The following is a 15030-nucleotide window of genomic DNA, read 5'->3' on the forward strand; positions in this document are numbered from 1 at the left end:
TGCGCGTCACGGCGACGCGCAGTCGTGGGGGCGGGAAGACGTGGCGGCGGCTGTCGCGGCGGCTCGAGCAGGATCTCAGACGCGGTATCGCGGCGGCGGCAGCGGCGCAGCTCCTCCGGGTCCCCTCCCTCCTCCGCTCCCCTTTCCTCCCTCCCCCCCCCCCCGCCGTGGTTCCCGAGGAGTCCGAGACTTGCGGCGAGGCGGCGACAAGCTCTGGGTGAGGGTCTCTGGAATGTTAGCGCCGTTTCGCGGGCGAAGGGAGAGAGCCCGGGGTCGAGGAGGAGGTGAGGGGTCTGAGGCGGAGAGTGTCCCCGGCGCGGGCCGGGGAGCGCGCGATCGTCCCAGCCTTCAACTTGGCCTCCTTACCTGAGTCGCCGCGGGGCACAGCGCGCAGTGCAGTGGCCCCAGGGGCCGACCGTGAGGGGCCTGGATCCGCTCTCCTTTCAACCGCTGTTTGTAGCGCCTGGCGCCCCTCACCCGCCTCGCCCCTCCCGGCACGGAGTCCGGAGCCCTCTCTCAGCTCTTCTTCCTTCGCGTGCAGTTGCCCTTCCTTACTGCTCACCGAGAGACTTTGCCCTCCCTTTTTTCATTTCCGTCTCTTTTATTAGTTCTAGGAATTTCTTTGGTGGCAGGCTTCGAATGGGTTCTGCTTGGTAGTACTTTTATAGTCCCTGGGTAGGAAGATTTTCCTTTCTTATCTTTTCTTCGGTGGCGCTCCAGGCAACCTACTTGCGATAGAACCTTGGGCCCTTGTTTTCCAAGTCTGTCACTGTTTGCTTCTTTTAAAACTGATGGTAACAGGGTTTAAGTCAATTCTAGGGGTCTATGAGAGAGGTCGGATTGGAAACTAATAGGTAACTTCTTTTCTCCCTCTGGCTTTTGACAGTAAATATAAATACGTTTGTCTCTGGAATTTGACAACTTCATGAGACGGCCCAACTGTGACTTTTGGTAGAAAGATTCAGATGTCCGACCAGAATTTTACTAGCTATGGTGACTTCAGTGCAGGTTCTTGGCTTTTTTTTTTTTTTTTTTAGTAGGATGGCCTTTTAATATTTTATTTTTAGATTGTGGATTTCTCAGCCTACTGTTAATCCCATTAGATCTCTTCCAAAACCAGTTCCCCCCCCCCCGAAACCGTTTAAAACTTGAAGAAATCCTTTATAACATTTAAAATCGTTTGATCACAAAACTTCTCAGTGAAGTGTTAAAAACAATTTCCTTCAACCCAAGCTTTAATTTTGGAGGGGAGATCTTAAACTGTCATTTCTGAAGTTTGAAGTGTTCTCTTAACAAAGGCCACCCATTGTTTCCTTTTACCACCCTCTCACTCTCAGTCTGTTAGAATTTGATAGATTTTTTCATTCCTAGTTTTTTCATTTCATAGAAATGAAGATTTTCATTTGCTGACTATTTGTAACTAAAATAATTTCATCACTAGTTGGGACTTCCACTTGTGGTGGCAGCTGCTTGGTGGTGAGTTATTATGAACTTTGAAAAAAATTCAGATTGGTATAAATATGAAAGACATTTCTTTTAGCTTCTATTTGTAACTGCATATCCACCAGTATATGTTCATATCTATACTTTACAGGCTACTTAGTAGCAAATTTTCTCTTATCCGAACACTACGGATGAGAAGATTACCAGAGCCTAAAAGAGTTTGTGTTTTTCTATCCCTAGACTAGTACAAATAAATAAACAAATCTTTTTCCACCAGTAGTATCAATTTAGCCGATGCACTGTCTTTAGTATAAATCACATCTTGTGTTCCAAAATGAAAATAGTTTTATTCTTTATCTCAGGGGCCGCAAACTTTATAATTTGTGGGGCAAGTTTTGCTAGCTGTCTGCTTTTGTAAGTTAAGTTTTTATTGAGATATAGCCATTTGTATTCATTTTGATGTTGTTTGTGGTTGCTTTTGCAGTGCAAGGTAGAATTGAGTAGTGGGGCCAGAGACTCATATGGCCTACAAAGCCTAAAATATTTACTGTCTGGCCCGTAATAGAAAAAGCTTGCTGACTCCTACTTTATTTTATTAACAATCATGCATATGTAATGTAGAAAGTTAAAATGAGTCAGAAAAGTCTAAAGAAGAAAGTTAAAATTGTCAGAATCACACCACTCCGAGGGTTTTGTTTGTGTGATTATTACAGAATCTGTTAGCGATTGCTTTTGTATAAATGGGCTCATACTGTTAAGTGGTGGTTTGTAATCTTTTTTTTTTTTAATTTTATTTTTTTAAGGTAATTTCTACACTGAATGTGGGTCTCAAACTCATGACCCTGAGATCACGGGTTGCAAGGACTGAGCCAGCTGGGCACGCCTGTTTGTAATCTGCTTTAAAAAAACCTCAGATTATTGTTATTTGGCTACTAGAAAGGAGCTTGATGAGCCAGGTTTTCCTGATTTGTCTTTACCAGTTAAGATTAAAAAAAAAAAATCAGGAATAATAGATGCTTGATGGTAGTGGTGAACACCATTTATTGAGCACTTACTGTGTGCTAGGTAGTGTTTCAATACTTTACATGTATTAAGTTATTTAATACTAGTATCCATATTTAAAGATGAAGAAACTGAGGCACAGAGAAATTAATACTAGTATCCATATTTAAAGATGAAGAAACTGAGGCACAGAGAAATTAATTGCGCAAGTTCATCAACTCGTTAATGGTGCAGTTGGGGTTTGAATCCATGCAGTCTGGCTTCAGGACCCAGGCTCCCAATATGTCACAGAGCCTCTCATTAGAGCACTGCTCAGTGTAGGAAAGTTGAGACAGTCCAGAGGTATATGATGTAAAAATTCGTCCTTTTGCCCTTCTTTCCAGTTTCACTCTCTGTAGAAATCCACTGCAGTTTGATGTAGAGATTTTCAGCTCTTTGTCTGCTTATACAAATGTTTATTCACAAATCTGTCTATACTTGCAGGTTTTAAAAAAATTAATAGACTTGATTTTTTAGAGCAGTTTTAGGTTTACAGAAATTTGTGTGGATAGTATAGAAAGTTGCTATATCACCTACTCTATTTTCTGTTATTAATAGCATGCATTAATGTGGTATATTTGTTACGGTTGATGTACCAATGTTGTTACATAGTCATTAATTAAAATCTATATTTTATAATAGGGCTTCTTTTTATGTTGCAAAGTTTTTTTTTTTTTTTTTTATATTTGACAGAGAGGCACAGCGAGAGAGGGAACACAAGCAGGGGGAGTGGGAGAGGGAGAAGTACTTCCTGCTGAGTGGGGAGCCCGATGCGGGACTCAATCCCAGGACCCTGGGATCATGACCTGAGCCACCCAGGCACCCCGCAGAGTTGTTTTTTAAAAAGGGATCCAACCAATCATTGTTCTGTGGTGTGCTTTTTTGGGTGGTTTTTATTTTTTATTTTTTATTTTTTATTTTTTTTTTTATTATTTTTTTTTTATTGGGTGGTTTTTAAAATACAGTGTCTCTGGACTTTTTTTTTTTTTTTTTTAAGATTTTATTTATTTATTTGACAGACACAGCAAGAGAGGGAACCCAAGCAGGGGGGAGTGAGCGAGGGAGAATCAGGCTTCCTGCTGAGCAGGGAGCAGGGAGCCTGATGCGGGGCTAGATCCCAGGACCCTGGGATCATGACCTGAGCCCAAGGCAGATGCCTAAGGACTAAGCCACCCAGGCGCCCCCGTTTCTGGACTTTTTAATGGAAAAAAAATATTGTTAATTCACTAATTTTCAGATTAATAACACAAATTTAACAGTCTTGGAATGGAAAAGTTGCTAGGAAGTTATTTGAATCTTCTTTTTCATAAGTTTATATTGTAGGGCCAGTTGCTTTTCTTGGAAGGACTGCTTATTTTTTGACTGGACATTCTGGCTCCTTGAAGCTGTTTAGGCTCTTGGAGATTTTCTTGCTGTTCTTTATTGGAAGAGTGATGCACATCAACCTAGTTACTACCATTAACATCCTCCTCATTGAGACAGATACTTCCCCACCCATCTTTTTTGTTCTTAGCATTCTCTTCCTCTTTCTCAATTTCTAGCACTTCCATTCCTAGAATGTAAACTTCAGCATCTAATTTTCCATATTTTTGTACTCTTGATTTTATCTAGTCTTAACCCTGGAATTCCTTAATCTGAGGGATTTAGTGTTCAGAAGAACTGAGTCAGAGTTCTGGCAGACATTGTCACTTTCTTAATGTGTGTTTTATACTGGGCCAGGCCTTGAGGAAGTTAAGTCATTAAACTGTTACCTCTTTCATAGAATCTTTTTCATTGATTCCTACTGTCATGATTTCCCCAGAGTTCTTGTCCATAACGAAATGGGTGGCCACAATCATGAGTGACTGAATGATCTCTGGGACTATACCAGGTGATGAGATGTTTGTGTGTTTGTGCACCAAACAGAAGGATCTTACTAATTCTCTTTGGTGCTGCTGTAGAAACCTTTGCACAAAGGGATAGAAGTTAGAAAAAGCTCATAAATTCCCACCAGTCTAGAGATAAGTTTCTAGAGCATCATATTCACTTCAGACATCTCTTTAGAGCTGTTCAGCTGCAGTATTAGTTTTTCTGCAAAATCTTGGAGAATCATGAATCAGATGGATAACTGAGAAGTTAAACACCTTGTTTTTTTTTTTTCTTTTGTTTTTAAGCACTTTCATTGTGTTTGGAGCCTGTTTTCCCTGTGGCATACTGCACTAACATTCTTAGTTGCTGTCCTGTTTCTCTTCTTCATCTTGTCCTAGGGAGAAGGTCAGGGCAGCAACTAATACTTTGGTGACCTCAGAGAAGCGTGAATTGCGGTAACATTGACAGTCATTGGCATCATTTCAGATGTTTCTTTTGAAGAGTTCAGTCATCACTTTCAAAGATATCTTGGCTGCAGTTGCATTGCTGTCTCTTAACATGCACATAAAATTCTGTAATACTTTATTTTATTTTTGTATTTTGCACTTTTATTCTAATCAGTCACAAAATGAGTGTATTGCTTGTATGGCAATGTAGAAGTTCAAAGAAGAGCAATAGCAAACTTGATGGATTGATGAGATTCTTCTCCCAGAGATCAAAGCTTTGCAAAATGTTATTGGAAGATCTACATTCAAGACAGGGTAATTGTAGGAGAGCAGCTCTTTCAGCCCTTGAGGAAAGTTGTCTAGCTGTTTTGGGTAGCAGTGACCAATCAGTGCCGTAAACATCACCAGCTTTGCCAGTTCTTTGCTAGGTTTATTTGGTTGCAATTTGAAAATCTCCACTTGGATTTGTAGTGAATATTCTTTTTTTTTTTTTTTTTTAAGATTTTTTATTTATTTATTTGAGAGAGAGAATGAGATAGAGAGAGAGCATGAGAGGGGGGAGGGTCAGAGAGAGAAGCAGACTCCCTGCTGAGCAGGGAGCCCGACGTGGGACTCGATCCCGGGACTCCAGGATCATGACCTGAGCCGAAGGCAGTCGCTTAACCAACTGAGCCACCCAGGCACCCTGTAGTGAATATTCTAATGCTGTAGAAACTCTCAGCATAGGCAGAGGGTCCACTTTATTAATTCTGTAACTGCTGCAGGTTGCTGGGCAGCTAGTGTTTGTTTCTGCTGGACATGATGGGTGCAGATTGGCTGGCGATAAGCAGCTCTCAGAAAACCTACACCCTACACCCAATACCAGCCAACCCTTCTCAGCTGTGGCTTGGAATCATGCTTCTGGGTGTGACTAGAAATAGCCTTGGAGCTCGGCAGGTGGCGCCATCTTGGCTCATAGTAGTGTGCTTTAAAAATTAATATTCACAATAGCTTCCCACATCAGTATGTCTGCATCTACTCTGTTCTTTTAAGTAGTTCTTTAGTATTTTATTAAATGGGTGAGTCATAATTTAATAGTGTTTCTGTTACTGGATATTTAGATTGTTTAAATTTATTGTATTATGTACATAAACATTGTATGTACAATTGTTGATGCTAATGACTCTGTAGGATAACTTTCTAAGTCTGGTTACTGGGTTGAAGGAAGTACATGGTTTTTATTTTTATTTTTTTTACATTTTTATTTAAGTTTTAGTTAGTTAACATACAATGCAGCATGGGTTTCATTTTGATATGTGTTACCAGAATGCCATCCAGAAAGGTCACAGCAATGTAAACGCTCACCACAAATGTAGGTAAGGTCTAGTTTCTCCATGCCATTTCCAACTTTTTAAAAAAATCTTTGTTTATCTGATTATCAGTTAAATGTTCCTTGCAGTGTATTATGTCTCTCTCACTGGGAGATGTGTTTTGTTGTGATGGCATTCTTTTGAAGTTGATTTAGAATTATTTTAGATGGAGCTTACATTCTGTAGTTGTTCTTCTAGTACTTTTTAAAGATCTGTTCACCTATTTAGATTCCCTACCCAGCCCTTGAAAGCAGTATGATTTTGCCACCCCTGTTAAAAGAGTCTGAGGGATGTCCCAGTAGACTATATTTCTTGAGAGTAAGGAGAGTGTAGTTTTCTTTATATCGAACAGCAGTCCTGGCATATAGCAAGTGAGGAGTAAATGGTCTTTTTAAAACCTAAATTGGATTGTGCTCTTGTGCTGAGTGAAGTGCTTTAATTTTGTTAAAAATAACCTTTTTAAAGTCTTGGTGAAATATAAACTTGAAAAATTGCAGCATAAAATTGTCATCTTGGGATATGTTGTCTGTTTCATCCTTTAATTCTAAAATGAGGTAAATAAGGAATATCCTAGGACCTGTTTACTAGGAATAATTAACCTATTTAACATGTAACATTTGGTATTCAGTTTTGGAAGTTAAGGAATGGATTAAATAGGGGATTTGTCTCATGTAACCCATGGTTTTGATTTTTCTGTATTGCAGTATACCATGTGTTAGAGGGGATGTATGCTGGCTAAATGATTTTATAGCCTGGCTTAATTAGACGTAAGTGTCCAGAGAGAAGGAAAAATGAAGCTAAATTCTGGAAACTGCCAGAATATCTTCAGGCATAGGGAAAATACCTGTCGGAAAGGACATTTGAAGTTTTTAATGGAAAAGCGCAGAAAAATAGAATTTTTTTAATAGCTGATTTATAGTATTACACATTCTTTTTAAAATTTTTTTTAAAGATTTTATTCATTTGAGACACAGAGATATATATATAGAGAGAGAGCATGAGCAGGGGAAGAGGCAGAGAGAGAGGGAGAAGCAGACTTCCCACTGAGCCACGAGCCCGATGTGGGGCTCAATCCCAGGACTCTGGGATCACGACCTGAGCCGAAGGCAGACGCTTAACCATCTGAGCCACCCAGGTGCTCCATATTCTTTTTTTTTAAAACAAATTTTATCTTTCTATTTTAAAAATTTTGTTTATTTTAGAGACAGAGCAAGCATGCAAGCATGGCGGGGCAGAGGGAGAGGGGAAACAGACTCCCCACTGAGCAGGGAGTCCGACGCGGGGCTAGAACCCTGAGATTGTGACCTGAGCTGAAGGCAGATGCTTAACCAACTGAGCCACCCAGACGCCCCAGTATTACATATTCGTATTGGATTTATGTATTTTCTGCAGTATCCTTGTACTAGAAAACAAAGCATATAAAGCATATGGTCTTTTTTTTTTTTTTTTTAAAGATTTTATTTATTTATTTGACAGAGACACAGCGAGAGAGGAACACAAGCAGGGCGAGTGGGAGAGGGAGAAGCAGGCCTCCTGCTGAGCGGGGAGCCTGATGCGGGGCTCGATCCCAGGACCCTGGGATCACAACGCGAGCCGAGGCAGACATTTAACAACTGAGCCACCCAGGTGCCCCTATAAAGCATATGGTTTTATTTTATTTTATTTTTATTTATTTATTTTAAAGCATATGGTTTTTTTTTTTTTAAATATTTTATTTATTTATTTGAGAGAGAGAATGAGAGAGAGAGCACATGAGAGGGGGGAGGGTCAGAGGGAGAAGCAGACTCCCTGCTGAGCAGGGAGCCTGATGTGGGACTCGATCCCGGGACTCCAGGATCATGACCTGAGCCGAAGGCAGTCGCTCAACCAACTGAGCCACCCAGGTGCCCTAAAGCATACGGTTTTAAAGAAACAAACTTATTAAATTTTGGCCATCTAGGCCTTTTGTTTGCATTTCTTTGTTAGTATATTAGCTAATTATTTTTCTCTGGCAGCATATTCACTTTAATCTTGTATGCTCTGAAATCTGACTTCATTGAGCATATTTTGTATAATTGTATCTATACTCATTCCTTTGGTCATGGAAGAAAGTGGTGTGGTGAAAACTCTTTAGCATGGTGGAACACGCAGGTTACTTCTTATTTGCTTGCAATTTATTTATATCCTGTGTCATCCAGAAGTGTAATAAAATATAAGGAGGAAAGGAAAAGAAAGAAGCATAATTCAATGACTAAGAATAAAAGTTGGATTTGAGTTTTCTTGGCAGCAAAGGTAAAGATGGAAATATGGTAAAATACAGAGCACTAAACTGGGAGGAGGAACAAGACCCAATTTTCCAGGGGTAAATCTTTTCTTGACAGATTTTAAAGAACTGTTTAAGTTGGGAAGTACATAAAAGCTGTTTTGGTTTTGTTTTGTTTTGTTTGTTTTTGCTAGAGGCCTTAGTTAAAGGGAGAGGACTAAGCATTAACATTTCAAGCCAGTGAAAGAAATTTTGCATGGGGTTTGGTTTGAGGTTAGGCTGGGGATGTGTGTTTTATTTGGGTAATAGATTTTTTTCCTTAAAATATTTCAACATTCAGGAGACTACAGAGACCAATATAATTAACATTCACATATCCACCATACAGCTTTATCAAATCTTAACATTTTCTCATACTTTCCATTTTTTTTTAAGAAAAAATTGCACATACACTTGAGGCACCTTCTTGGATTTCATTTCTTTTTTTTTTTTTTTTAAGATTTTATTTATTTATCTGACAGAGAGAGACACAGCGAGAGAGGGAACACAAGCAGGGGGAGTGGGAGAGGGAAAAGCAGGCTCCCCGCAGAGCAAGGAGCCCGATGCGGGGCTCGATCCCAGGACCCTGGGAACATGACCTGAGCCGAAGGCAGATGCTTAACAACTGAGCCACCCAGGCGCCCCTTTGGATTGCATTTCACTTTGTTTCCAGAACTGAAGATTATCGTGAATTTGGTGTTGATCATTGCTAATGCCTGATTTATGTAATAGAAATACATTCATAAGCAAATCATAATATTGTTTTGCATATTTTCAAACTTGATGTAAACAGTGTTCTACCTATTCTGTAACTTGTTTTTTTTGAAACACGTATTTTTTATTCATATGAAATTCCTGATACATTACCATTTTTGACCTACAAAAATGACAGTTTCATATGGTTCAACCTAATCATACTCATCACTTTTATCTGGGGTACAGTTACATTATTCTATTAAATGAATACAGGTGTTTTTAATTTATCATCATGTTGGTGGGTATTTAGGTTGTTTGCAGTTTTTTCACTTTTAAAAAACAATGCTACATTGAACATTCCTGATTAGGAATCCTTGTGCACATATTTAAGATCTGTGGCAGGTTTTTTAAACTGCATGTTGGAAACCATTAATGAATGGGTTGTGAAATCAGTTTAGGAATTAAAATAGGATAGAAAGTATCAGTTTGTATTGTAGGCAGTATGGATAAAATGTTTTGTGAGCCACCTATGTGGCTACTAAGTTTGTTTTTTGTAAGTTTATTTATTTTTAAGTAATTTCTGTACCCAACATGGGGCTTGAACTCACGACTCCAAGAATCTGGAGTCACATGCTGTTCTGAGTCAGCCAGGCCCCCTATGATTACCAAGTGTGAAATGAAATTCTGTAGTGAAAATTACCCAGAGGTGAAGTTAATGGGTTGGAGGTTATAGATATTATGGGAACTTTTAACTGTCTGATATTGCCAAATTACCCTCCAAAATTGTGTCACTTTGTTTTAGCACGAGAGTATGAGAATCTGCTGTTTCCAAATCCTGTGATCCATGGCATTGTCAGATTTTTTACACGTTTACAAATCAGATGGGGTTTAAGATGATATCACATCATCTTAATTTTTAATTAAGATTTTTCTTTTTTTTTAAAGATTTTATTTATTTATTTGAGAGAGAGAGAATGAGAGAGAGAGTGCGCGCACACATGAGAGGGGGGAGGGTCAGAGGGAGAAGCAGACTCCCTGCTGAGCAGGGAGCCCGATGCGGGACTCGATCCTGGGACTCCAGGATCATGACCTGAGCCGAAGGCAGTCGTTTAACCAACTGAGCCACCCAGGCACCCCTTAATTAAGATTTTTCTTGAGTAATTATGAAATTGAGCATTTTTTCTTTTTTTTAAGATTTTATTTATTTATTTGATGGAGAGAGAGAGAGCGAGTGTGTGCACAAGCAGGGGGAAGTGGCAGGCAGAGGGAGGAGCAGGCTCCCCGCAGAGCAGGGGGAGCCTGATGTGGGATTCAATCCCAGGAACCCGGGATCATGACCTGAGCTAAAGGCAGTCGCTTAACCAACTGAGCCACCCAGGTGCCCAGAATTGAGCATTTTTTTTGAAATGTTGAGTGACTGTTTAGGTTTCCATTTCTTGAATTGACTATCTGCTACAGCCCCCCCTCCACCCATGCCTATTGCTTTATCTTTTTTTTTTTTTTTAGAGAGAGAGGTAGAGAGAGTGCATGTTTGTGCTGCCAGCAGGGCAGGGGTGAGGGTGTGGGAGTCTGGGGGCGGGGGAAGGGGGAGAGAGAGAGAGAATCCCAAGCAGGCTCCACACCAAGCGCAGAGCCCCACATGGGTCCGATCTCATAACCGTGAGATCATGACCTGAGCCCAAATCCAGTCAGATGCCTAACCAACTGAGCCACCTAGGCACCCTTGCTTTGTCTTTTTAAATTGATTTTAGGAGTTTATTACATGTTTGGTTATGTCTGTTAAGTGAATTGCAAATATTTTCTTCTAGTGTATGTGATTTATCAGTTAACTTTTTATTTTTTTATTTTTTTTAAAGATTTTATCTACCCGACAGAGAGAGAGACACAGCGAGAGAGGGAACACAAGCAGGGGGAGTGGGAGAGGGAGAAGCAGACTTCCCGCGGAGCAGGGAGCCCGATGCGGGGCTTGATCCCAGGACCTGGAATCATGACCTGAGCCGAAGGCAGATGCCCAACGACTGAGCCACCCAGGCGCCCCAGTTAACTTTTTATATGGTTTTGTTGAATAGAAGTGATTATTAAATCTATCACAATTTTCCTTACTCATTTGTGTCTTTTGTGTCTTAAGAAATCTACTCCATACCCCAAGGTCATTAAGAGTCTTCCATATTTTTTTCAAAAAGTTTTTGAAGGGGCACCTGGGTGGCTCATTTGGTTGAGCATCTGACTCTTGGTTTCGGCTCAGGTCATGATCTTGAGGTTGTGGGATAGAGCCCCACGTTGGGCTCTTTGCTCAGTGCAGGGTCTGCCTCAGATTCTCTCTTGTGTAAGTAAGTAAAATCTTTAAGAAGAAAAAAAAAAAGTTTTTTTTTTTTTTTACATTTAGGTCTTGATTCTGCCCGGAAGAAAAATTTTCTTTTGTGTATGATGATGAGGCAGGGATCTAATTTAATTTTTTATATGCATAGCCAGTTACGACAGCACTGTTTAACAGTGTATGTTTTAAAATTTGAATTGTTAATCTTTTAAGCAGTTTTTGGTTCAACACAGTAACAGCCTTTTTGTCTTTCCTCAGGCTGCTTCACATGTTCAAGTTCGTGACTTCTGCTCAAGAGTAATGTGATTGGGTGATTGTTTGATTCAGAAATATATCTTAGAGGAGTAGATAAAGAGCACATTTTGTAGATCTCACCCAAATGTCATTTCTCTCAACCACTTTTGTAATAGAAGCTGGGTTGCAGGTAGTTTGAGGCTACACTTTGGTGAGGAAACAGACTGCTGGTTTTTTGCATTGCTGGTTAACATCTTGGAACTTTGGACTTTGGAAACTAGATAAGCAGGTGTTTGATTGATATTTTTTTTTTTTAAGATTTTATTTATTTATTTGAGAGAGAGAGCATGAGCAGGGAGGAGAGGGAGAAGCAGGCTCCCTCCTGAGCAGGGAACCCGACGTGGGGCTTGATCCCTGGTATCATGACCTGAGCTGAAGGCAGATACTTAACCAGCTGAGCCACCCACGTACCCCTCATTTGACATCTTGATACTTGAAACTTCAGAATACAGTTGACCCTTGAACAACACGGGTTTGAACTGTGCAGGTCTACTTATACACGGATTTTTTACGGTATAGTACTTTAAGTGTATTTTATGATTTTCTTAAAAAGCTTTTCTCTAGCTTAACTTTATATTATAATACAGTATAGGGTGCCTGGGTGGCTCAGTCGGTTAAGCATCTGCCTTTGGCTCAGATCATGATCTTGGGGTCCTGGGATGGAGCCCCACATCGGGCTCCCTGCTCAGCAGGGGGGTCTGCTTCTCCTTTTCTCTCTGCCCCTGCTCCTGCTTGTGTTCTCTTCCCCCTCCCACCTCAAAGAAATAAATCTTTTATAAAAATACAGTATATATGATACATATAAGTCCAGTGTCTTCCCTCCAACTCTTTGTTCTTTAAATCCTTAGAACTTGACTTTATATTTCGGGGATTTGATAAAATAAATTCAGATGATTTTTACTGAGGACTAAAAATTTTTTTTTTGTCATGTTTATGGTATTTATCAGCTTTTTACAAAGTCAAATTTATTGAGTATAGTTTACACTCAGTAAAATTCACCCTTTTTTAGATGTCCAGTTCTGTGAATTTTTACAAACATTACTGAAGGATTTTTAAATGACCAAAGTGGACTTGATAGCTAGTGGAAAGGCCTAACGTAGCAGCTCAGCACATAACAGTTTGGCATCTGTTTATCACTTTGGAAATCTTTATAGGAAGATTTGCATTAGGCATAACGAGACCAGTTGTGTGGTCAGCTCTACTGCCTTTTCCTACAACTCTGCTTCATGTGATGATGCTTGTCTGTTTTTTCCTTAGGAAAGTTGGTCAGTGCGATGTGGCAGTTAGAACAGGTTCCATACCTGCGTGCTAGGGGAAAGAAAAGGTAGTGTAAATTATACAAATGTTGCCTGTGTTTGTATATCCAAAATAATTTTTTAAAACCAAATTGATTTGACATGTTTTTTTTGTGTTTATAGCAGTTAAGATGCTATGAACATGAAGGCTTGAAAATGCCAGTCTTAAAAATTGAGGTGTTGCTTCTTCTCAGTTATCAACTGTATCATTTTCTTAAGGGCTGTATCAGTAACATATGTTGGGAACTTTGCCGGTTTTATCAGTTTTTTTTTTTTCAGTTACCAGTTTTGTTTTATTGACATTTTTCTACTCAGAAATGTTCTGAGTGTTTGGGGAAGAATTCCAATTTTTTTTTTTTTTTAAGATTTTATTTATTTATTTATTTGAGACCGAGAGAATGAGAGACAGAGAGCATGAGAGGGAGGAGGGTCAGAGGGAGAAGCAGACTCCCTGCTGAGCAGGGAGCCCGATGCGGGACTCGATCCCGGGACTCCAGGATCACGACCTGAGCCGAAGGCAGTCGCTTAACCAACTGAGCCACCCAGGCGCCCGAAGAATTCCAATTTTAATCAATTGCTTTATTGCCTCCAATATGTAGCAAGGCTCTCTGTTCTTCCCCATTTTTTGACTGTTTCATATTTTCAACATTGTTGTAAAGTACAATCTTATCACTGTTGAAACTCCTGTATTTGGCATTTAAGTAGTATTGTGCATTTATTTGAGTACAGCTTATAGTTCACAGAAACAGGGTTGTGGATAAGAGCATTGACTTGGGTGTTAGGCAGAGTAGGTTGATTAGGTAGATTAGTTTGCCACTTACAAATATAGTTAGCTCAGGCAAGTTATTTATAACTTCCCTGGATGTTTTGTCATTTCCAAAATGTAGGAAATAATTTTACCTGTCTCCCAGGATTATTGTAAAGATTAAAGAGGGAATTCATGGGAAATGTTCTTTGCATATAGTAAGTACTCAGTGCATGTTAGCTGTTCTCCTCCTCCACATCCAACAAAGGTTTTTGAGCTCCTACTTTGCGTACAAACCATGCTTGGTGTTGTGATCCAAAAATGGATTCTAAAGGCTTCCTGACCCTAAGAAGTTTAACTGTTCAAGAGGGAAAGACAGGCATGTAAACAGATAAATGCAATAAATTGTGACCGGTACAGTAATAAAAACATTAATAAGTGAGAAGAATAAAGGAGTCAGTGTCAGGAGCCTGGGGAGGTCAGGGCAATTATTTTCTGCCTCTGAACTTCTTACGAAGTGTGAGTAGTAATTCCCCATTCATTTATTTGGCTAATACTTTATTGAATATAGCTCCTGTGTGCCAGTTGCTATTTTAGGTGCTGGGAATATAGGAGTAAAGAAGGCAATGTCTCTTTCAGAAGCTTTCATTCTAGTGGGAAAAAAGACCAGTAGTAAACAAAGAAAAAAAAATCATGGACAAGTGCTGTAAATTAAAAGGTCATGTGATAAGGAGTGAGTTGAGTTAGGAGGTGCTTTAGATTGTGTGGACAGAGGAGGGTTCTTTGAGTAGATAACCTTGAAGTTGAGATCAGCCTGTGAAGAGGGAGCCTGTAGTGGGTGATTATCAGAGGGATGAGCATTCCAGTCTTTGGGAAACCAGGTGACATAAAGCCATTTGAGCTTTTGGAGTGTTAGGAGGAGCAGACAGGTCAGTGTGGCTGGAATGTAGTGTGCAAGGGGGAGAGTGGTATAAGATGAGGCCAGAGGAAGGGTTAAGTCATTTAAGTTTTGTAAGCCAGAGTAAGAGTTTCCTAGTTATAAAAGAAAGTTATTGGGGGTGCCTGGGTGGCTCAGTTGGTTAAGTGACTGCCTTCGGCTCGGGTCATGATCCTGGAGTCCCAGGATTGAGTCCCGCATCGGGCTCCCTGCTCGGCAGGGAGTCTGCTTCTCCCTCTGACCCTCCTCCCTCTCATGCTCTCTGTATCTCATTCTCTCTGCCTCAAATAAATAAATAAAATCTTAAAAAAAAAAAAAGTTATTGGAGAGCTCAAAGC

The 15030-nt window shown here is 40.0% G+C and overlaps 1 protein-coding gene and 1 pseudogene across 2 annotated transcripts in view; one reads left to right on the top strand and one right to left on the bottom strand.

Annotated features, from left to right (window-relative positions):
- The first annotated feature begins 75 nt into the window (after positions 1-75).
- Positions 76-15030, top strand: part of ADIPOR2 (adiponectin receptor 2) — a 97522-nt gene continuing 82567 nt past the window's right edge. Inside the window, exon 1 of one of the 2 annotated variants that reach the window (XM_045874115.3) lies at positions 76-217. The gene's annotated coding sequence lies outside the window, so the exon portion shown is untranslated. Of the gene's footprint in view, positions 218-7603; positions 7754-15030 lie in introns of those variants that run through there. The other variant, XM_054507259.2, reaches the window with a different exon arrangement.
- On the bottom strand, positions 3789-6153 carry LOC123840280 (protein SDA1 homolog; annotated as a pseudogene).

Source organism: Mirounga angustirostris, unplaced genomic scaffold, assembly GCF_029215605.1.
Source record: "Mirounga angustirostris isolate CCGP_5_RB_7025 unplaced genomic scaffold, mMirAng1.0.hap1 SCAF_5, whole genome shotgun sequence".
Classification (NCBI taxonomy): domain Eukaryota; kingdom Metazoa; phylum Chordata; class Mammalia; order Carnivora; family Phocidae; genus Mirounga; species Mirounga angustirostris.